Source organism: Pollicipes pollicipes, unplaced genomic scaffold (genome assembly GCF_011947565.3).
Source record: "Pollicipes pollicipes isolate AB1234 unplaced genomic scaffold, Ppol_2.1 Scaffold_4881;HRSCAF=5763_pilon_pilon_pilon, whole genome shotgun sequence".
NCBI classification, from domain to species: domain Eukaryota; kingdom Metazoa; phylum Arthropoda; class Thecostraca; order Pollicipedomorpha; family Pollicipedidae; genus Pollicipes; species Pollicipes pollicipes.
Window position 1 is genome coordinate 31,740,265 of NW_023596576.1, and position 22,748 is coordinate 31,763,012.

The 22,748-nt window shown below is 55.3% G+C and overlaps 1 long non-coding RNA gene across 1 annotated transcript in view; it reads left to right on the forward strand.

The window, feature by feature from the left end:
• LOC119101448 (uncharacterized) overlaps positions 1–22,748 on the forward strand; it is an 83,044-nt gene that overhangs the window by 37,797 nt on the left and 22,499 nt on the right. The window contains exon 2 of the long non-coding RNA XR_005094563.1: positions 17,861–18,137. This is a non-coding gene — a long non-coding RNA (uncharacterized LOC119101448). The remainder of the gene's footprint in view (positions 1–17,860; positions 18,138–22,748) is intronic.

Consider the following 22,748-nt stretch of genomic DNA (forward strand, 5'->3'; position numbering starts at 1 on the left):
ATAGGTCTGATATATGTGGATGGAAAAGACAATCCTGAATCGTGATGGATCGTTCAAAAACATTGACTGATGTGCGTTAGATCCTAAAAGGTCCTTTACAAAATATGTGCAATCGATCTTGAAGGATCCTAAGACCTCCCTCGGTTGATATTTTGTATTTTGACCACATACGAGTCGGCAGTAACTTGAGTCATTTGTGGCAGTTCGCTGGAGCCTAATGTGATAAGATGATAAGAGGATAACGGGTGCCTTTAGTCAACCACTAGGTAGGGGATGCTCGTGACGTCGTTGCCAGAGAGGAGGCGCGGGAGAACCGCAGCCAGGTGTCATCATTGTTTAGCTTTGGCTTAGTCTCTGGCCCCAGCTTTATCTCGGTTGCACGGCAATTCAATAAACAGCCTATCACAGTAAATCCTGAAAGATTATGCCACCAGTTTGAAAACTTCGTACTGGATCCTGAGGATTTTTTATGTTCACAGTCGTCTTGGAACCTGAGTATCTCTCGCGCAAGAGTTGATATGCCGAATGTTATGAGGATTGGGATACAGGATGGAGATTCTGGAATTGGGCGCAGGCGTGTGAAGCACGTACAATACCACTCTATATTTGGAGCTTCACCACTCAATTGGTGTTAATCCAACACAAAATTTCTTTTCTGCATGCAACAGCGAACAACACCAACACCACCAACACCAACACCAACACCAACACCAACACCAACACCAACACCTTCACAGCGAACTGTGAGGACCGACCATGTTAAGCAGCGTGAGTAAATGCACTCTTTGGTGTCAAATGATACCCTGGTCGAGTTTTTTTGTTAGCGCTCATTTATTATTTGCGCTCATCATTTATTTTTATTACAGCGCTATTATTATAGCGCTCATCATTTATTGTTTTATTGTTCGCTGCAAACTCTGGACTTCTTCCTTGAGGGTGAAGGGCGTTATTTTTATCTATGTGTGTGTTTCTCCACCTTAAAGCTCTCGCTTAGATGTCATAAAATCACTATCGCGTATTCAGTGCTGGCAATGGGAACGTATGCAGCCACTGTTGCACCCACTCTAACGGGTCATACATGCGTTAGTCATAACTGTTGTCGGACGACAAAGTGAGCTACATGCAATGATCGGTCAGCCATCACCAAAGTGTCACTTATCAGGGAATGAGCGCTGGACTTACGTGCGCGGAGAAGCTGGAAACTAAGCATTTATTTTGCCCCGAAAGCCAATAAGGCGCCATTTCTTACCTTTCGCAGCCTTCTGGCCATCCTGCAGTAACTCTCCTTGTCATATATTTTACAGGCGTGAGCTCCAGCACGCCTTAGGCGAGGGCCTTGCTTTCAGAGGCATCAGTTGTATTGCCCCATGCGTGCCGGGAGTGGCGGGTTGTGTTCCTCGCCCCCCCCCCCCGCCCCTACCTGTCACGAGCGATGGCCCGTGCTCCCCTTGCCTGCCAAGAGGTCATGAGTCAAGAGTCAAAGCTCAAGAGCCAAGTCAAAACTTTTGAGTCAATGGTTCAAAAGAGCAGGTTGTGTTCCCGCCTCTTGTAGTCGGGCAAGGCACGGCAGCGCGGCTAGCTTCAGCTCCTCCCTCGCCCCGCCGCCCCAGGGCCGGGCCGTTGCGTGCGCCGGCGTCGTGTTATCCTCCAACGTCATAATGCAGTCACCACGTGACCGCCGCCCGGCGCGCCCGTCCGGGCCACACCGACCGGCGGGAGCACTGTCGAGAGGTCGCGCCCGTCCAGGCCACACCGACCGGCGGGAGCACTGTCGAGAGGTCGCGCCCGCCCAGGCCACACCGACCGGCGGGAGCACTGTCGAGAGGTCGCGCCCGTCCAGGCTACACCGACCGGCGGGAGCACTGTCGAGAGGTCGCGCCCGTCCAGGCCACACCGACCGGCGGGAGCACTGTCGAGAGGTCGCGCCCGTCCAGGCCACACCGACCGGCGGGAGCACTGTCGAGAGGTCGCGCCCGTCCAGGCCACACCGACCGGCGGGAGCACTGTCGAGAGGTCGCGCCCGCCCAGGCCACACCGACCGGCGGGAGCACTGTCGAGAGGTCGCGCCCGTCCAGGCCACACCGACCGGCGGGAGCACTGTCGAGAGGTCGCGCCCGTCCAGGCCACACCGACCGGCGGGAGCACTGTCGAGAGGTCGCGCCCGCCCAGGCCACACCGACCGGCGGGAGCACTGTCGAGAGGTCGCGCCCGTCCAGGCCACACCGACCGGCGGGAGCACTGTCGAGAGGTCAGGTCAGGGTACGGCTGTGGCCATTCTAACACGTGTTTGGTTCGGGACCCTGCTGCATGTCGTCGTCTGAACAATATCCCGGTTTAGTTTCCAGGCTAAACAGGCTCTAATGTTGGAATCGTGTTGAACTTTTCAGGCTAGTGTGGCTGTGTTCGCATTTATTTATCTCCAGTCAGTGAACGATAAGTACTTCCTGGGTGGTAACCGCTCCTTATTGACTGGTTCCGGGCTGTTATCATACTTGTCTTCATTTGTATCGACTTGTTAAGCACGTATCGCACAATCCCTTTGAACCAGAAGGTTTTTGTATAGTTTCTGACCTGGTTACGTGACAGTGAGAATAAAACCCCAGAATTGTGTTTCGGAATATGGGTGCCAATTTTAAGTATAGGTATGAACATGCGCGGAAAGGCCACTTGAGTGAAACTGACCTTTCGTAAACATCCTTATCGTTATTTCCAAGCATTGCACCAACAGTTAACAGGCATTAAACCTTGAAATTGGGTCAGACAAACTGAGACTGATCATATGTCTTGTTTTACACCCGCCGCTACGATGCGTACACACATCGTTGCCGCACAGCCAGCACTTTTTGTAGGTGCCGGGCCTTTCATTTCGAATGCGGCACGGAGCGGCGCTGACTCCAGTGACGACCTCCCGCCATCGCCGTTCAAGCTGCGCTGTTTTGCAGACCCCAGCCTCGTTCGCTCCGCGGTCGGGCCGGGGCAGAGCACACGGCGGCGGCCGGGCGGCGTCTGAGCGCTGGCTCCAGTGACGACCTCCCGCCATCGCCGTTCAGGCTGCGCTGTTTTGCAGACCCCAGCCTCGTTCGCTCCACGGTCGGGCGGGGCAGAGCACACGGCGGCGGCCGGGCGCCGTCTGAGCGCCGGCCAGCGGCGGCCCACCCTGTAATCAGCTGATCGGGCGGCCAGATCCATCAGCGCCGACTGTCGGCCGGTAGGCGCCGAGGGCCACTGTCCGGCGCAGGAGTGAGCTGGTCCATCTCACCGGCCGGGACAGCAGGTGGAGTCGCCGCAGCCCCGGCGAAGCAGCGAGCTTCTGTAGGCGAGAGACCGTCAGCTCGACACGAGCCGGCGGCCATGTTTCCGGCTTTTCTCTCGCACTCGGTGCGGCACGTGAGATGGCGGTGTTAATGACCGCAGTCACTCAGCGGGTCGTAAAGTGAGAAACACAAAAATAAAGACGGCAGATACAGCGACACGCCATCCTGTCGCACATCACCTGGTCCGCTGACGCATCAGTGCCATTTGGCGCTCGTGCCCGCCCGCTGGGCGCCCGGCCGTGTGTCTTTGGTGCCGTGTTGGCGGCGGCGCCGCGGCGGTCAAGGACCCAACGACGGAGACATATGGTGCAGCTGAGAGCCGCCGCACCGGCCAGCCGGTCCCGTTAGCCCGATGAGGCCTCGGGCACCGGCTCTGCCGCCGTGCCGCCACCGCCGGCGGTCCTGCGCCGCTGTGCCGTCGTAGCGGAGTGTCAGGGCGCCAGGCGTGGCCGGGAAGGCCGTCTCCGATGGCGTGTGCTCCCCGAGCGGTGGGCAACGCCACCGGGCCGGATCGGTGACGACATCACAGCTGCGTGTCGTGCCACTATGCGGCTTGAGAACGGTTTCATCCTCCAAATACGTGTTTTGCCTGGTGCCCCCCCCCCCCCCCCCACTCTTAACGCACCATGGTTTTGTTTTGTTTTCTGTTCCCTGCTGGTCCTCGTTCCGCTGTCCGTGTACTTGCCACTTCCTCCCCTCACCCCTACGTTCCGTGGTGCCCGATTGGACAACGGCTCTAATTAGAAATAGTCGCGTCCTCCCCACACCCACACCCCGTCTTTGTACGCGTCTCCCCGTCTCAGACGCCCACCCCTCCACCTCGCCATGCGGTCCCTCGTCGGGTGCCGCAGTGTTTGCTCAGTCGCTGGTCCCGGCTGTAATGCGCTTTTGACATGGCCGCGACCGTCGGAAACCGCCCCGGCCCAATCGGCCTTCGGGCGACGAGTGGTGCGGCCGGTGTGCGGGCAGTGATGACACGCTTTTGTGTCGGGCTCGCTGGGCGTCACAGTATCGGTACCACCCGCTTTACCTGACTAACCGCTTAAACAGTTCTCTGCACTGGCGGCCTAGCCAGGGATTCGCCCAGGAGGGAGCAAACCGGGTCATAGGGGGCCTTTCATCCAGGAGGCCCCTCGTTATCGCTTAGTGGCCATTTTTTACTTGAGGCATCCTGTTAGGTTCTGGATCACAGACGCAGCTTTTTACCAGATATCAGCGCGCAGCCCGGCCCGCCCCGGCCAGCTAGCGATCTGGTCCGCAAAAGCCCGCTGTGGCGCGATGCGGCCCCGGCCTGAGACCACAAGTACTTAGTTAATTGCAATCCGTATTTTGTCATTTCTCCTTAATTTGAGACTCAGACGTGAGGTGTGCATAACATTTCATGCCAATATCATTGGTGCACAACATTGCTTGGCTGTCACTAGTTGTGTTTCCTAGAGAGCAATGTCCAAAGTACCAAGACTATGGCATTTATATTGAAACAAGGTGGATCTCAAGCACTGTGGTTCCAGTTATCAACTACAAATGTGAAGAAAGGAGGCGAAAATGAAAATGGCCTGCTACCAACATATACTGGAGATGTAATCCCTCTACCTCAACTCCACAGACGACATTTCATGTGTTCTAAAATTGCATGAATCAAAAATTACTGCATTGGCAGAGTAAAACATGCTGGATGTTTCTAGTCATGGGAAACCTTCGTTCATTACACTGTATATAAAGACAAACACCTATCGTATGCGTCACAATCACTGCAATGTCATACCTCGTACTTTAAATCAGACGCAGGCTCTGATATGGTGTTCGCTATCGTCAGGTAGATACATCATGTAACAACACGGAATGGATACCACATGGCAGCTTTGAAGTTATCCACATTTCCCACCTACCGCTATCCATGCTCCATCCAACAGCCATTGCCGCGCCGTGCCTGTGATGCTGCGTGCAAGCAAGGTGAGCGATAGCATTTTGTCCAGGAATATTTGCTACTCTAGAGACATTATTGACATTCATCAACGCCGCAAAAACCGTACAATATTCTTCAATGCTGCATAAAAAAATGTATGCAAGGAAGAAATCTGAAATTCAGGGATAGGGCATACTTTCACATTTCAAAACGTGTTCGGCAGCTCACTCTGGTTTTTGAATAGCTTTACAAGTTCAGATAAAGCAAACAATGCATGATTTCACTTGTTAAATGTTTAGCCCGCAAAAGCCGGCCAGGCCTGGTTCACAGCCCAGCTCAAAGCACGCGGGTTCTTGCCGTTGGCAGCTGTTGGCGGGCCGAAACGTTATGTCTCTGCTGCGGGTGTCTTGAGCTGGCAAAACATATCGAGGATTTGGCCCCAGGTGGCTTCCAACACCAGAGGTCATGTTTCAGAACACCCTTTTTCCTTGGCTTCACCACTGGCTCTCTGCACCCAGCAGTATAATTTTCGGATGGGAATTTTGCTGGGGAATTATCCCCACGTATAGTAAGCAATGAATACTTAAAGGAGGTACTGACGGGAAAGACTTCATACTTTCCGGCAACGCCCAGCGCGACACATTACGAACCGAGCAGCCCCGAGCCATGACGTGGGAGCGGTGGGATGAGCAGCCCCGAGCCATGACGTGGGAGCGGTGGGATGAGCAGCTCCGAGCCATGACGTGGGAGCGGTGGAATGAGCAGCCCCGAGCCATGACGTGGGAGCGGTGGGATGAGCAGCCCCGAGCCATGACGTGGGAGCGGTGGGATGAGCAGCCCCGAGCCATGACGTGGGAGCGGTGGGATGAGCAGCCCCGAGCCATGACGTGGGAGCGGCGGGATGAACAGCCCCGAGCCATGACGTAGGAGCAGTGGGATGAGCAGTCCCGAGCCATGACGTGGGAGAGGTGGGATGAGCTGCCCCGAGCCGAGCAGCCGTGGATGCTGAGCTCCACCGTCGCTGATCTGCCCTCATCGGCAGCCTCTGTAGACCTCGCTGGCCTAGTGTCATTAGCTATCCTAATGTCAGCTGTCACCAGCGTCACCCACAGCCACGACCTTCACGTGGCCGCCATCAGCGCTCTGGCGAGGCCGACTGGGACACCATCCAATGGCTGGCCCGCAGGACACCGAACAATGACGGATGCGGTTGGCGCTGTCGACCTGTGACGTCACCTGGTCGGTCGGACCCGGGCAACAGTGACGGATTCCGTCTGCGGCGTGTCGGGGACGGAGAACGGCGCAGTGTGAGCTGTGCGCGCGGCTGTGTGGGCGCGGTGATGGAGCACCAAGGCTGATTGGCGAGATGGCTGTTTGTTTTGTCGTGCGGCGCTGGGAAGTGAGAAGCCTTGCGAGAAGATTTCTCGATCCGAGCCGGGACAAATTGAGCGTAATTTGCCGTTAAACCCCAAATCACGTGGGTCGTGATTACACGGCGCCGCGGCGGTGGTCTCTTTGTGAGACTTCAGTTCTGACTCCGGCGCGGAAGCGGCCGGCCAGTGCCGGTCCGCCAGCGTATGACTAATGGCGCGAGGTCCCCAGAGCGCCGGAACAGGGACCGTTCTGACCACTCGATTGGCGTTGGTCAGAAGCCAACAGACGTTGAACGCGGACGTGGTGGAGATGTGTCGGAGTCCGGTCGCGAGCCAGCGATGCTATTCTTAGTAGAGCCCGTGATCACGTACGTACTTCCGTGGGCCTGATGATGGGCCACGCAGTGGACCGCTGCCGTGCCGAGACTGTGAACCGGTCAGGTTCTGGCCGCTCCCGATACGATCAGGATATGGCAGCCGGGCTGAGTCAGCTGGCGGCGGCGGCGGCCACCGCTGCCACCGCCGCCAGCTGCTGCTCGCCAGCCGGTGGCACAGCATCGGTCAGTGGCCGGGCACCGGATGACCAGGCCGGCGGACAGGAGGGGTATGGGCGGCGGTCAGTGGCAGGTCGCCGGATGACCAGGCCGGTGCGGCGATCTGGATGGAACTGCAGCGAATAGACTTGCACTTCGCGGTTTGGCAATTACTCGCTCTGTGTTGGCTTGAATGAGGGGTGAGAGATGGTTTAGCAGGGATGTCGTCTGAAATGAATCGGACGCCACTGAGGTCTCAGCGTTAGGACACGGGTGTACAGAAGGTGCATTTGATCTCGGCATAACTGCTGCACGATACATGAATTCTTGGAACGATGTGATGGCTCGTTTCGCTTTACATCTCTCAGATACCCCGGGCTACGCACCTCGTTTCGTTTTACATCTCTCAGACACCCCGGGCCACGCACCTCCTTTCGTTTTACATTTCTCAGATGCCCCGGGCCACGCACCTCGTTTCGTTTTACATCTCTCAGATACCCCGGCCTACGCACCTCGCTTCGTTTTACATCTCTCAGACACCCCGGGCCACGCACCTCGTTTCGTTTTACGTCTCTCAGATGCCCCGGGTCGCGCACATCGTTTCGTTTTACAACTCTCAGATGCCCCGGGCCCGGCTAAGTGTGGCGTACATGCTGCATGCTACTCCTGTTTATATTTACTTAAACATAACGCATTGTGCGGCCGTGGAAGGCTAATGGGTTATCGCAATGACATGCGTCGGTTGTTACGCTATTGTGACATAGTGGTTTCGAGCGCACATGTCGCTGGCGTGGTCAGGCAGCCATCTAAAAGCCGGGTTTAAGACTGACCAGAGTTTTCATCGCTGACGACGCAACTCATGTTGTAAACCACGCCTGAACGGCGTTAAAGAATGCGCGTTCCTTCAGTTCCCTGACAGGCGTTAACATTTTTCGTTTTCGAAAAGCAGCTAAACACCGCTTAGAGCTTCGTCCAACTGAAGCTAACGACCATAGATCATTCAAAACGACGGCGATTTTCGGCTGTTCGGCCCAGCTGGGCGTACACCACGAAGAATAACGAGTGACTCGCGCATGGCACGGCCGGAAGTCGGCGCCGGCCTGCGCAGCCAGCGTCCCGCTATTCATCGCCCTCGACTATCTGCCGCTTCAAATGAGTGACACATGCTCAGAAAGTCTTATCCTCCAGTACGGGCAGGAGATTGTTTGCAAGTGATCTGTTCTTGTGTTAGGTATTTTGCGGTTGGTCGTTGATTGCTCTGTGATGCGAATAAGGCCCAGTTTGTCTGCCTCGCTGCTGGTCGCGTCGTGACGTCACATCTCACGACGTCCTTCAGTAAAGGAGCAAGTCATTCAAACGTCGCCCACGAACCGGTATTATTTATGGACCACACAAGAACGCGTCTTCAGATGGTCTTTGTCAAATGGTCAATCCGGCATATTCGCATCTGACAAGGTTATGCTAGCCATATAGAGCAATCTCTTTAGCGTGCTAGCAATATCTTTGGCATGTTAGAAATATCTTTGCCGTGACGTGTTACTTCATAGAATGATTTGTCCTATGTTGAAATGTGTAAATTCTTGTTAGCAATGCAGTCTTTTAACTAAATGCTGAGCCGGTGCATATTCAGCCTGAGTTTAAGCACGTCCAGTGGAGCACATCTGAGAATAAAGCGCAGTGGCGAGAGGGCGGTGGACCTGAATGGGCCTGAGTTAAAGCACGTCCAGTGGAGCACATCTGAGAATAAAGCGCAGTGGCGGCAGGGCGGTGGACCTGAACAGGCCTGAGTTTAAGCACGTCCAGCGGAGCACATCTGAGAATAAAGCGTAGTGGCGGCAGGGCGGTGGACCTGAACAGGCCTGAGTTTAAGCACGTCCAGTGGAGCACATCTGAGAATGAAGCGCAGTGGCGCCGGGGCGGTGGACCTGAACAGGCCTGAGTTTAAGCACGTCCAGTGGAGCACATCTGAGAATAAAGCGCAGTGGCGGCAGGGCGGTGGACCTGAACAGGCCTGAGTTTAAGCACGTCCAGTGGAGCACATCTGAGAATAAAGCGCAGTGGCGGCGGGGCGGTGGACCTGAACAGGCCTGAGTCAAAGCACGTCCAGTGGAGCACATCTGAGAATAAAGCGCAGTGGCGGCGGGGCGGTGGACCTGAACAGGCCTGAGTTAAAGCACGTCCAGTGGAGCACATCTGAGAATAAAGCGCAGTGGCGGCAGGGTGGTGGACCTGAACAGGCCTGAGTTTAAGCACGTCCAGTGGAGCACATCTGAGAATAAAGCGCAGTGGCGGCGGGGCGGTGGACCTGAACAGGCCTGAGTTTAAGCACGTCCAGTGGAGCACATCTGAGAATAAAGCGCAGTGGCGGCGGGGCGGTGGACCTGAACAGGCCTGAGTTTAAACACGTCCAGTGGAGCACATCTGAGAATAAAGCGCAGTGGCGGCGGGGCGGTGGACCTGAACAGGCCTGAGTTTAAGCACGTCCAGTGGAGCACAGCTGAGAATAAAGCGCAGTGGCGGCAGGGCGGTGGATCTGAATAGGCTCCCTACCATCACGAGAACCATTACTGAGTACAGTAACGAACCTTGCAGTGATTGTGGCCGGTGGGTATCACTGATATCTATGTTACGTAGCGAATTTGTTACGTTCGCCCACTATCTTCAAAGTCAAGTGAGGTCAACCGCACGAGGTTGCCAGCCTTGCTGCTGCTCGGCCTGCCATAGTATTTACGCGCTGCGAATATTTTGAGTGCAATGCAAGTAACTAAACTGCCACAAATTTTACTACAAGGTGCTGGCTATTCTGGACTAACATTGGCGTATGATAACTCGATCTGACCTGGCCCCATTGATCCAGTGCACTCTTGGAATTATAGCGTACAGCAATACGCATAAACGATCCCCATTGTTGTTTGGATGATATTCGTGCTGCAGATAAACTGGAAGCGCACTAGCACCATTTCTCACGCTATTATTCATATTACTTTGTTCAATTTGCTCTTCTGTAATTTTATAATTTTCCGACCGATTTGCCCTGAGTGCACTCACACAACACACTTTGGTTTTATTTGCAAGTAGACTCAGTTGTATGGGTTTGATCATGCGCTCTGGAGATATTCATGGCAGCCTGAGTTCCGATGCTGGGCCTTCCATAATAAGCCGCTGAAAGATCGCAGTCTGCTGCTCGCAAAGGCATCACACTCTAAGAAGTTGGATGTTAATGTTTTCTGTTTCCAGGCAGATTGATTTTGCACGAAATGTGCTACCTAGTGAAAGCAAATCAGAGTCCACCCATTGGACTGGGCGCTCGTGAAGTTCAAGCACTTACCGCACCTTCGGGCCCAGTGCTGGCCGCCACGTTTTCATTTGCGGTAATGATTGTCCTTGGCGCGGCCCTGGGCTTTACCCTCCGACCTGCCCCTATTTGCAGAAGCTCAACAGAAACTCTGCGGAAAACACCTGGTCACGACGTTGCGGCTTTAAGGCGAGAAACGCGACCATTGTGCCGCGGGGTTCGGGATAGGTGCGCTTTGGATGGTGCGATGCCAAGCGATGCAATGAGATAATCAAACATTGCCGGGCACAAACGTTGTTAAAATCGTTCAAGGAATCCCAATTTGTTACGTATAGTGATTGATTTCTAGTGGTGTCCCATTCGTATCCTGCTTGCATATGAGATCAAAGATTAAGATGATCCCAAATTGAGCTATCTGCGTGCGGTTGTAAGACAATCTCGTCCACTCGCTCATTTCCGGAGTGTGTGTGACGTGAGGTGACGGTATCTCTTGCGCATCGCATGCCTCCGCTAACGAGCATTAGTCTATGTTCTCATTGCATACTAAGACGGGTTGCCTGTTGACAACGCACGCGTCATTAGGAAGACGACCCTGCCTGGGACAGCTCAGCATGTCAGCGCCCAGCCAAGACAATGGGAGGAAGCTTGGGAAACCCCTTGAATTGCTGCTTAGTATGATTGCATCCACCGCGCGAAGAAGACCTGACTTGATGCACGCGCATTGTACCACGTAGGTTTCTCTCATAGTGGTCGAGAAATGACAAAATAGTCTCCATCGCCTGTTTAGATGGAGGAGGATCGCGTCGTAACCAAAGAGCACGCATCATGCGTGCAGAGCCAGCGCGTGCCGGTAAGACACCGAGAGGAGTCCGGAATCACAATGCCTCTGTGGTATTCGGTTCACGTATGGTTGAGGTTCAAATGTCGGGGTAAGGCTGACGCTGAGCTTTATCGAACGCTCCATAAGTGCGGCTCGTCTCTGCCGAGCCGAATTTTTCGGCGATGACCGACCGCGCTAAGCCGGGCGTACGCAGCGGGCGCTCTCCCAAACTGGCCAAACGTTGTGTCGCGCTTTGTAACTTTGGTATTGCATACTGTGTGTTGATAGAATTGTCATCGTATCTAAGCTGTTGAATACTGCTGGCGAGTTTTGACATCGTCGTACAGGCGGTTTAGATAAAACACTCGGCTAGGTAAAAGTTTAACATAGGATTTTGTGCGTCGGTTCGCCTGCGACGGTCGTCTGAATTCGCGTATATCACTAGCAAAGCATAGCACCCCTGTTGATATTAAACAAGCTGTTTACAGGCTTGCAACATTGTTTTGCACCCGCGCATGACTTGCCTGACATTTCTAGCTAGCGCAACTTTAGAGCAGCCAATCCCCGATGCGTTCCAGATGCCGGCCTTGTCCTCGCATGCGGCATGCGGATGTACATGCGTTCGCAGGCTGCTGAGAAGATGGCTCCCGTTTGCCACATGGTTATTTCTCTCCGTTCCCAAATGGATTTTGCATGTCACTGTGAAAAGATAGCCTTGTGTCTCTCACGAACTACGAATCTGATAGCCTGAGGTGTGGAGAACGTTTTACGCACTCGACATCAGGGGTGCCGTCAAGAGAGGAAGGATCCGGATGTCCGCCTTCGCCTCGAGGGCCGCCTTCGTTTCGCTTTCACCAAACAGGGATCCTGACAGAAAGCTACAAATCAGCGTGGATCTCACCCCTGGCTTTGCCCCTGTTTGGCATTAAAGAACCAGCCAACTGCATCACTGTCAGCATCACTATTTGTTTCCTCCGGCATATCTCTTCCTTTCAAGAACATTAAAAAATCGGCGTAGTATATCTATGAACAGAAATGAATCGCGCTTAACCAGTTGTTATAAAAGCTGACCAACATATACGGAACTCGTCTTTTCAGAGCGGTTTTAAAATTTCTGGAGTTGAAGATTCCCGGAAATAAATGCGGAAAATGTGGCTCAGAGTTTGGGCCACGTGGAACCTACGCTTTCTTAAACGTTATTTGGTGTAACATGTATGGCTAATTTTAATGGCGCTTTGATTGGCACAGGCAACTGTATTTTATGGCACAGGACGACTTTTACCCGCGTCAGACGCATGTGCATAGCGCCAGGCTATAAGAGCACGCATCTGCGCACGACTTACTTTTGCTAAATGTGTCATACTGACGTCAGCTATCGCTGGTGCACACCGGGTATGCCGGTATGCTGGGTATGCGGTATCCGGTGCGCGGTATGCCTTTTAGAGGCGAGAAGCCCGAGGAATGGCGCCTACATGCAAACTGCCCAGCACGCAACTTGGTGCAGACATATATGCCGACGATTAGTTGCGTCTCATCATGTGCTGCTTTTGTGCATGCCTGTACATTTAAGATAATTTAAACAAACGTTTGGGCTTTAGGCATCACTTACATTGTGACGATCGAGCCCCGCTGTGTCACAATTTGAGCACCGCCCGGTATGTATTACACGTCACACTTCTCGTGACTTCAGCTGCTTTTGACGTGCGTCCGACAAGCGTAAAAAGCGTCCACGTGAACGAACCACTGGGCTCCATACCGTGAAACCCACTCTAAAAAGCCGCTTACGGCAGCCGTGGGCTGTGGAGCGTCTATGGCAACTGTATGTGCTGCCATGGCTGAGGGGGCGTGTCAATGTATTGCGGCACCGCGGCGTACGGTTTTCCGCGAACCTCTGTTTATGGACACTAGGCAACTGTGCGTTGGTAGCGCGAATCTTTTACGGGTGTCTGGACTGTCTGGATACTCTCAAACCCCCACGTCATGAAAGATCGAGCGGCTGACAGGAGGTGTGGCTCGCCGGTCGCGAGCCGCCGACCGGGCCTCTCACGCTGCATATGTGGCCGCAGTCCAGCCGTCCTGCGAATGGGCGAGTCGCAAGTCGACCCGAGCCCGTCCCGTGACCTCGCGCCCGTTGACTGGACCCCGCAGCGCACTGCGTGGCCTCGGCACAAGAGTTACGACTTTATCTGTCACGCCTATAGAATGGCACTTTAAATCGTTATCTACGACTCGAACGATGAAGTCATGCCGGGCCGCGGCCAAGTTAAGATGCATGGCCGATTTGCATGTGGTATGGCGAGCTCCCGACCTCACGGATGGCCGCCGGAGGGCGGCTGACCCTATCAGCGGGGTGGATGGAACGTACCGATCCAATTAGGTGAGCCTCTGCGACCTCTGACCTAATGAGCGTGTTACTCCGCCGCTGATGAATAGCAGTATGGAGATGTGGTGCGGGCCTTTTTAAAATGAGGCGCGATCTGAGCACGGGGAAAAGCGCGTCCACGCGCTCCTATTATGGGCGCGTGAGATGTGGAGCAGCGCCGTTGATGGGCGCATTGTTCGCCGCTGGTCTGTCCGTCCGGCCGTCAGCGAGGCGATGGAGCACGCGCCGGCGGCCCCAATGCATCCCAAAGGCAGACGCGGACACCGAGCTGACACCGGGCTGACACCGGGCCGAAATCGAGACCGGGTCGAACCCGGACCGATACTGGGCTGACACTGGACCGACATCGCACTGACACCGGAATAAGGCTTGACGAACATTCGCTTGCCACAGGACTGACACAGGGCCGAGACCGAAAACGGGTCGGGAGCCGCCCAACACCGGACTGGCACGTGGCCGACATCGGGGCGACAACGAGCCAGCCAACACGGGACTGATGACCGCCGAACGGACACCAGAGTACCCTCAGACCGGTGGCACGGACCAGCTCCTGCTGTACCGAGCTGCGCCGCTGAACGGGCGCCAGAGTGACCTCAGACCGATGGCACGGACCAGCTCCTGCTGTATCGAACCGCGTCTCTGAACGGGCGCCAGAGAAACCCCAGACCGATGGCACGGACCAGCTCCTGCTGGACCGAGCTGCGTCGCTGAACGGGCGCCAGAGTGACCCCAGACCGGCGGCACGGACCAGCTCCTGCTGGACCGAGCTGCGTCGCTGAACGGGCGCCAGAGTGACCCCAGACCGGTGGCAAGGACCAGCTCCTGCTGCCCCGAGCCGTGCGACCGCCTCATCGGGCTGACACCAGACGATGGTGGACGACACTACGGGATTGTGACACTACGGCTGGTACGGGACTGACAGCGAACCGACACCGGACCCACACGGAGTCATGGACGACACTACGGGATTGTGACACTACGGCTGGTACGGGATTGACAGCGAGCCGACACCGGACCCACACGGAGTCCGGTGTCCACCGCATGACTGACAACTGGATACTGGCCTCAGACCAGATCATCACCGCGGCTGTTCATGGTTTTCCGTCTGGTCAGCGGTGTCAGCGCGATGGCCGCGTTCACACACGCACATGCACACACACACACACGTGCCGCAAGTCGGTTGCTTATGCCCCAGATGAATGGGGCCGCCGATCTGCCCGCATCAGTCGGAAGCGTTCGTTGCGGGCTGGTCTGACCTTTGCTGTTACGAACGGCGTGTTGGCTATTTCTTCCTATTGGAAGACATCTGACTGATAAACAGTGGTCGTCGACGTGAGCCAACCCGCCTCGTTAAATGAATTGGTGACGACATCGCTTTTTATCCATCGTCTGAAAGCCTCCGTGAGCCCATCGATTAACCATGTGTTGCAATGTTCTCCAAACATCCTTCAGCGTTGTTTACGAGATGCGTGTTTGTTAACCCATTCAGGAGAGAGCTGTGCGGAGCGCGACGGTTGGTGTTGACGGATCCTCTCTTCACAACACCGCCTCAGTCACAATGTGCTTGAAATCTGCATACGAATGTGCTTACCGCGGGATGCCCTACATGCGACCAGCATATAACAGATGGTTAGGTCTTATGACCGTGGAGCAAATTAACCGGGTGTGTGAACGACCCAGTGCAACTAACCAGAATTTGGTATGTTGGTCATATAGTTGTAATTTCCGCCGGACTGGGACTACATGCCCAGCGTGCTCGGAACACCCACGTCTTCTCCTCTGTGTGCTTTAATGTGCACTGACTGATAATATGATACACTGTCGAGATTGTCGTAGATCGATAACGATTGTCGTAGATCGATAACTACGTGATTACAGTGCGTTTAGCTCTCCCGCCAGGCCCATGAGACCCAGATGCGGGACAGTGAGAGGCGGCTGTGGCGTCCACCATAGCTACGGAACACGTGGAGCAGTCACGTGACGCCCTCTGAGCCGTCCACCACAGCCGTGGAACACATGGACCAGTCACGTGACGCCCTCTGAGCCGTCCACCACAGCTGTGGAACACATGGACCAGTCACGTGATGCTCGTCAGGCTCTGAAATAGTCTAGATCTGTCCACTACTGGGTCTGGTTAGGTCTGACCTGCATACTCCTGACATGCTCCGTTAAACGGATGCTGGCTGACGTTCAACAGAGAACACTGCACCACGCATCAGCGCAAGCGTGATGACATTACGGCCATCTGCGTCACGTTCACGTGGCGGTCGGCGGTCGTCTTGTATATTCGTCATGGCTTGGGTATTCAGATGTCCATCCCAGCCGCCTCAGAGCGTTATTATTCATTTGGAAACGACATATGTTGAGCGGGTTTAATGGCATATGTGTTCGCGTCGCTGGTATGTGAGTTTTTGGACGTGCGGACGGACCTGCGCAAAAAATCGGTATGCAGCACATTTTAGAGCTCTTCACGAAAAATCATGCATGGATTTGGATCCATTTCGCTCAGCATGATGGTTGCATGATCAACACGGCTATTCGGCGCGCGTCCGTCATCTCATGCATGAAAAGCTCGCGAGAGATTTCACGGAGCATCTGTCGGAACTGGCAGATCAGAACTCACACATTTTCCTTGTGCCCACCCGGCTCCGTCGCTGCAGGCATCACAAGCACGCAACCGCCATTCACGACGGCCCCAATTTCGCTTTCCTATTGTCCACGTGGGCAGAGAGGCGCGCCTCTGTTTAATCGTGACGCTCCGCCTGAGAGTCCGCGCTTTTCACTCCTGTCACGCGACCCCGGGCGTGTGAACGGGCCGGGATAAATCAGCCGGCCGTCATGTCTCGGCCGCCGGGCGTGGGTGCCTCGCGCCGCCGCGTCCGCCGCCGCCGGCTCATGCAGATTTCATGGGCGCACTTGTTCCCAGCGGGCGGCGATGTTCCGCCAACGAAAGCTCTGCGTCAGAGGACGCTGCGTGACCCTCAGAATCTGAAGCGCCTGTTCGGCGACTGTTTTCACAGGCGGCGCGGCGCGGCGGTGTGCCCGGTGTCGGTAGCTGTCGGCCGGCGGTGTGCCTGGTGTGGGCAGCTGTCGACCGGCGGTGTGCCTGGTGTGGGCAGCTGTCGACCGGTGGTGTGCCTGGTGTAGGTAGCTGTCGGCCGGCGGTGTGCCTGGTGTGGGCAGCTGTCGGCCGGCGGTGTGCCTGGTGTCGGTAGCTGTCGGCCGGCGGTGTGCCTGGTGTCGGTAGCTGTCGGCCGGCGGTGTGCCTGGTGTCGGTAGCTGTCGGCCGGCGGTGTGCCTGGTGTCGGTAGCTGTCGACCGGCGGTGTGCCTGGTGTCGGTAGCTGTCGACCGGCGGTGTGCCTGGTGTCGGTAGCTGTCGACCGGTGGTGTGCATGGTGTCGGTAGCTGTCGACGGACGGTGTGCCTGGTGTCGGTAGCTGTCGACGGACGGTGTGCCTGGTACGGGCAGCTGTCGGTCGGTGGTGTGCCTGGTGTCGGTAGCTGTCGACCAGTGGTGTGCATGGTGTCGGTAGCTGTCGACGGACGGTGTGCCCGGTGTCGGCCGCCGCTCCCCGTCGCACCGTTTTCAGTACTCCGCACCGCGGGCCGGCCGGCCGCCGCGCTGGTGGGTGCCGCCGGTGCCAGATAAGGTGTACCGGCGCGCCTCTGGTTACGGGGCGGCGGCATCTGCGGTTGCGCCACGCCGCCGCCCCCGCCATGCGGCGACCGCCGCGGCCTGACGGGTCAGACAGCTCGACCCGAACGGCCCTCCGCCGCGCTACTCTCACCCCGGAGCGGCAGTGGCGGTCTCGGCCGGGCGGGTCGACCCGGCGCTGACTGCCGCGCCGCCTGCGCTCGGTCGGCGTGCCACAGTCTGAACGGTGCTCAGCGGGATGCCAGGCCTCCCTCAGGCTATTCTGGAATGCAATTACTCAGTATGTGCCGCTGCAGCGCAGAGCTGTGCCTTACACCTTGAGTGCGCGTAATCGGCCACGGCGGGGCTGCGGCAAAGGCCTACGCCTTAGTGCAATGCTGCTATGCTATGTTGATGTGTTGCAAAATGCTAAGCATGCAGATTTTGTATCTCTCCTTCCACTTTCACGCCTTTGAGGATGATAATGTTTAAAAGCGACGTTAAGGGATCGAATTATTGATTCTGATGTCTGGCGGTAACTTGATGACGACTTTTGGTAGACGAACTACGATTTCTATTATACCGACTTTTTTGTTTCAGGTGCCAGGCATCTAGAATCCCGACGAAGACAGGAAGTTTGAAGAGTGTGCTGCCTTCAGCGCTTGCAATGTATGGACGGGCTTAATCTGTGATGCGCACAGACTGAGCTTATGAAAGAGCTCAAACTCCAAAATCCAGGCTCTCAAATGCAGACGTGAAGACCTCGGACTTTTTTCAGTGCTCTAGTGAATAAACGTGTTCGAACAGCTGGATCCAGTCTTGCAGAAAACAACAAGATTAGCCCACCTATCGCATACAGACGAATCTTCAAACAGAGGTAAGCAAGTACGGTGCGTTGCATCCTATTCTCGCATTTATTGAGGCTCGAGTCGACGCTGAAAACATTTCAAGAACTATTTAGTATGCAGCGATGATGTAATGGGATACACTATGTACTGTTACGGTGGGTTATGTACTGTTCAGTGTACTGTGTACTGTTCAGTTTGAGTTATGGTGGGAGTTATGTTAGAGTTTGAGTTATGGTCGAATAGCTTAAACCCGGATACCATTAGACTCATACTCCATTAAAAGTTTGAAAGAGCTTGTAGCGTATCACTTTTCATGATGAGACTTGATGTTGAGTTTGCTCAGCGAGATGCGGAAAAAATGGTCATATTGATATTGGATTATCATTACAGGGTACATCCCCTGTCCGTGTAGTCCTGTGCAAATGCAAACCTTACTACCTTCGTGTGTGTTGCTTGGGTTGGATATTATGTGAGATTATTTCCGTGCCCAATATTCGCCGATTACTGTTTGTTGAAATGCCGGGGCTCAAACGCTGACCCGGGATCGTCCCATCCCAGCGAGCTAATGATCGCTACAATCGAATACATCGAGCGCCTCTGTAAGAGTTGGGCCGGGCAGATAGTCTGTCCAGCTGATGACTATGTTACGTGGCCCCTTGCGATTGGAACAATCCATTACTGCCGGTGAGTCGCTGAATCAATTACTGGTGGCCGGTGATGGCTGGCGGCGCCCCAGCCCCGGCCTCGGCTCGGTGACAGTGCGGATGACGGGCCGGCCGAGTCGGAACAGCATTCTGCGACCCCTGACGACCCGGGGCGCGGAGGAATGGTACCCGTCGGCATGTAGGTCGAAGGGTCGGTCCTTCGGAACCGTCTGTTATCCCTTCAGCTTGTCCCGAAAACAGCAGATATCGCCCTTCTGTGGAATGGTCATCATCGATCACACATCTAAACCGCGGGGTTCCAGCTGGCTTTCTTGACACGCTACGCCCGCACGCAGCCGAATCACGCACGTTTGTCGGTCTCTGCTAGAGTTGGGCATTTGGGTTGGTTAGATTCGAATAGGCTCAGATGGGTTCAAATCTTGCAAATACTCAAACCCCAAAAAGGATATTTCGAACTCTGAAAATCTGCATTGGAATTCTAAAATCGCACTGAATCCTGGAAGCCATCATCGACATATACCATTAAAAGCATTCAGTAATACCTAGTTTTATATCTCCTTCAGATGAACTAAATTACAGCACGCGCACATCTGTCGGCTCTACACTGAACGGACTCATCTGTTCTCTTTTCGTAAGCTGTAACATTTCGAGATTTTGATCCAAAAATTATCCAAACATATTCAACTTTTGGCTCCAGAACCGACTCGAAATCCGAGTTTCCTTTCCTCGAGATTATAACCGGAAAACGTTGCGTGTCGTCAGGTCCAATTAAGACCCTCGCCTCGCAGGTCACCTGTGCCGGGCCATTCCATGCAGTGCAGCGCTCGAATCGCCTTCATCACGCAGATCCCGGGCGCCGAGGCTGGTGTCAGTGGTAGTCGCTGCAACCAATTCGAAGGGTACGCTGGCCATGCTGAGGCGACATTGACCTTGCCGCCAGGTCAGGGGGAAACGAGACTCCGGCCACCGCGGCGTCTCGACCCCTGAACTCCTGGGATGCTTCGCGGGGCTATTTACGCGACTGCGGAGCGACTCACGCGCAGTTTTGTTCCGCCGGTTATAGGTGCTAATTACAGTGCTACTGATGGTCCCGCCTGTTTGATGCCGGGTGCAATCGAAACCCGGGTTCCTCAGATGAGCGTATGGACGTTGGCGGCGGATATTGGGACCTGTAGCGTATCGCCCCTCCAAAGGTTATCTAATGAGTCAATGTTCTAGAAAATCCGTGTTCTGCTATACAGCGCCAAAAGCTTCAGGGCTGATATAAGCTCGGGTTGCATTGCTAGGCAAGCATTTGAGCAGCAATAGCTCTGGTTCAACGAACGTATTGCTACGTCAACAGTTTTGTCTTTGCTTTGACGCGTCATTACTTGACATACCACAATGGCTTGGGCAGGGTCGGATGGGCCATGTTCTCCCATTTGTCTGCCCGATTGCTGGAAGAACGGGCCGAAGGCTCTCAGGTAATCGAGCGTCCGGTACCCGTAATGACTAGTCTGCTCCACCCTCTGTTTGTCGGGGATAATTGGTTATCCGGTTAGCAAATTTGGCAGGCACGCTGTGTGCGCCAGTACCTCTCAAACGACAGTGAAAACGTCAAACCTCGGTATTAGTAACCAAACTTGGGGTCACGTTAGAATTCGGTTAGGCCTCGAGCAATGAGTTTTGTGCGAGGCTTTCGTGCGAACTTACTCACACGCTAACATGCGCTGAAAGCTCGGCTCAAGAAGATAAGACTCGCAATAGCTCTTTATGCCTGTATTTTAATCCAAGTGAGGCTGGAGGGAATAGCTCGACTCACTAATGGTACGATTCTGTTGTTGTGTCGCCCACAGGCGCCTTGATGGCCCAGGGTCGGATATGAATGATGCGTCCTTTTGCGAAATGAACGCCTGATTGCGACTGATTTAATGACGAATTCATTACCTCGTATCGGCCTGCGCGGTTACCAACGGAGCAAAGGCCATTGATCGGGTAATCGAAGGCATTCCGGACCTGGAAGCACTCCTTCACACAAACGTTCGTGCTCGTCCTCAGAACGACAAACCATTCATTATCAGCTCAGAGCTGAGTTTGATGTGGGGGGCCTCACACAGAGCCCGTGCATGGGCTCACCCATGGGGCATTATCTGCGGCATTGGGCGTCGGGCTCGGCTGGAACGCTGCGGCTGTCTGTACGGGTGACATCTCGCTCTGGGGAGGGGAGGCGCTCCACGCTGATTGGCCGTCACGCGGGACATGTCACGCGACACCGGGACCGGGCGTGTGTCGCACCACCCCGGTCCGGAGGACGGGAGGGGCTCGCCGGACACTTGAGCCCGCCCCTCTGGACGCTGCACCCTGACCGGTCCGCTGATCGATGTGCTGTCCATCCGGCTGGACAGTGTTTGCTGGCATCGGGTCACCCCAGCCCGGCGTCTGCCGGACGTCGGACCAGCACAGCCCCCGTCTCTCACGCGTCGGGCCAACAGACGCCACAGTCAGTACGGCCGTGTCAGGGCAACCTGGCCTGGTGGCTGGTGGGGAGTCCGCATGGTGGCTGGTTAGTCACTAGACGTTGTTCCGGCTGGTCTGTCGTATGGCTAGCTCAGGTTGGCCCATTCGTGCACAGCAACCTTTTAGATGTAGGTGCATACCTCGCAGTCACAGCGCTCAGTAAACGTCTCAGTCACAGCGCTATGCATACTCGGCAGTCGCAGCGCTCTGCATGTTCAGCAGCCACAGCGCTCTGCATACTCAGCAGTCACAGCGCTATGCATGCTCAGTAGTCACAGCGCTCTATATAGCAGCCACAACGTTCTGCATACTCAGCACTCACAGCGCTATGCATACTCAGCAGTCACAGCGCTATGCATACTCAGCAGTCACAGCGCTATGCATACTCAGCAGTCACAGCGCTCCACATGGCAGCCACAGCATTCTGTGTGCTCAGCAAGCAGCCACGGCGCTCTGCATACTCAGCAGTCACTGCGCTCTGTATACTCAGCAGCCACAGCGTTCTGTTTATGCCGACCAGCCACTGCAGGAGGTCTGGCCGGCTCCGGCGTAGTCCAGATAGTCAGACCAGGGGCCCCGACCTGAGCCGATGTGTCAAGATAATGTCGTAGGTGCGTGCGGTAACACCGCTAACGAGACTGAGTCGTGCGTCGCGGTATCATCTTAAACCGACATCCCACCTGACACATGTCAACCGGGTGTAAAGGTCATCGTCTGTTGGACAAATCGGACGTCTTCCGTCAGACACACCGGCATCGTCTGTCAGAAGTGACACGCCGCGCACGTGTGGCGACGTTCGGTCAGATGGCTGGGCCGGTGGACGGCGGCGTGCACTGTTCCACATCGTCGATGAACGGCGGCGTGCACTGTTCCACATCGTCGGTGGACAGCGGCGTGCACTGTTCCACATCGTCGGTGGACAGCGGCGTGCACTGTTCCAAATCGTCGGTTGACAGCGGCGTGCCTTGTTCCAAATCGTCGGTGGACAGCGTCGTGCCTTGTTCCAAATTGTCGGTGGACGGCGGCGTGCACTGTTCCACATCGTCGGTGGACGGCGGCGTGCACTGTTTCACATCGTTGATGGACGGCGGCGTGCACTGTTCCACATCGTTGATGGACGGCGGCGTGCACTGTTCCATATCGTTGATGGACGGCGGCGTGCACTGTTCCACATCGTCGGTGGACGGCGGCGTGCACTGTTTCACATCGCCGTACCCGCCACTCAGCATTGCTACGTCTGACCAGCGCAGCCGGCTTCACTCACGTGGGTCTCGAATAACGCAGTGCGAACTAACGAGAACTGAGCTGCTAGAGGCTGGGCAGACAAGGTGGACGCTCCATTGATGGCGTCTTTTTCGCAGAGACGGTATTGGGAGTTCAGTTGAGAGAAGTCGACACTGATACACTGAATTTCCTCTGTTTAATTCATGCATGCTCGCTCTCGGGATGATCTAGAAACCACTGATCACACCAAGGGCA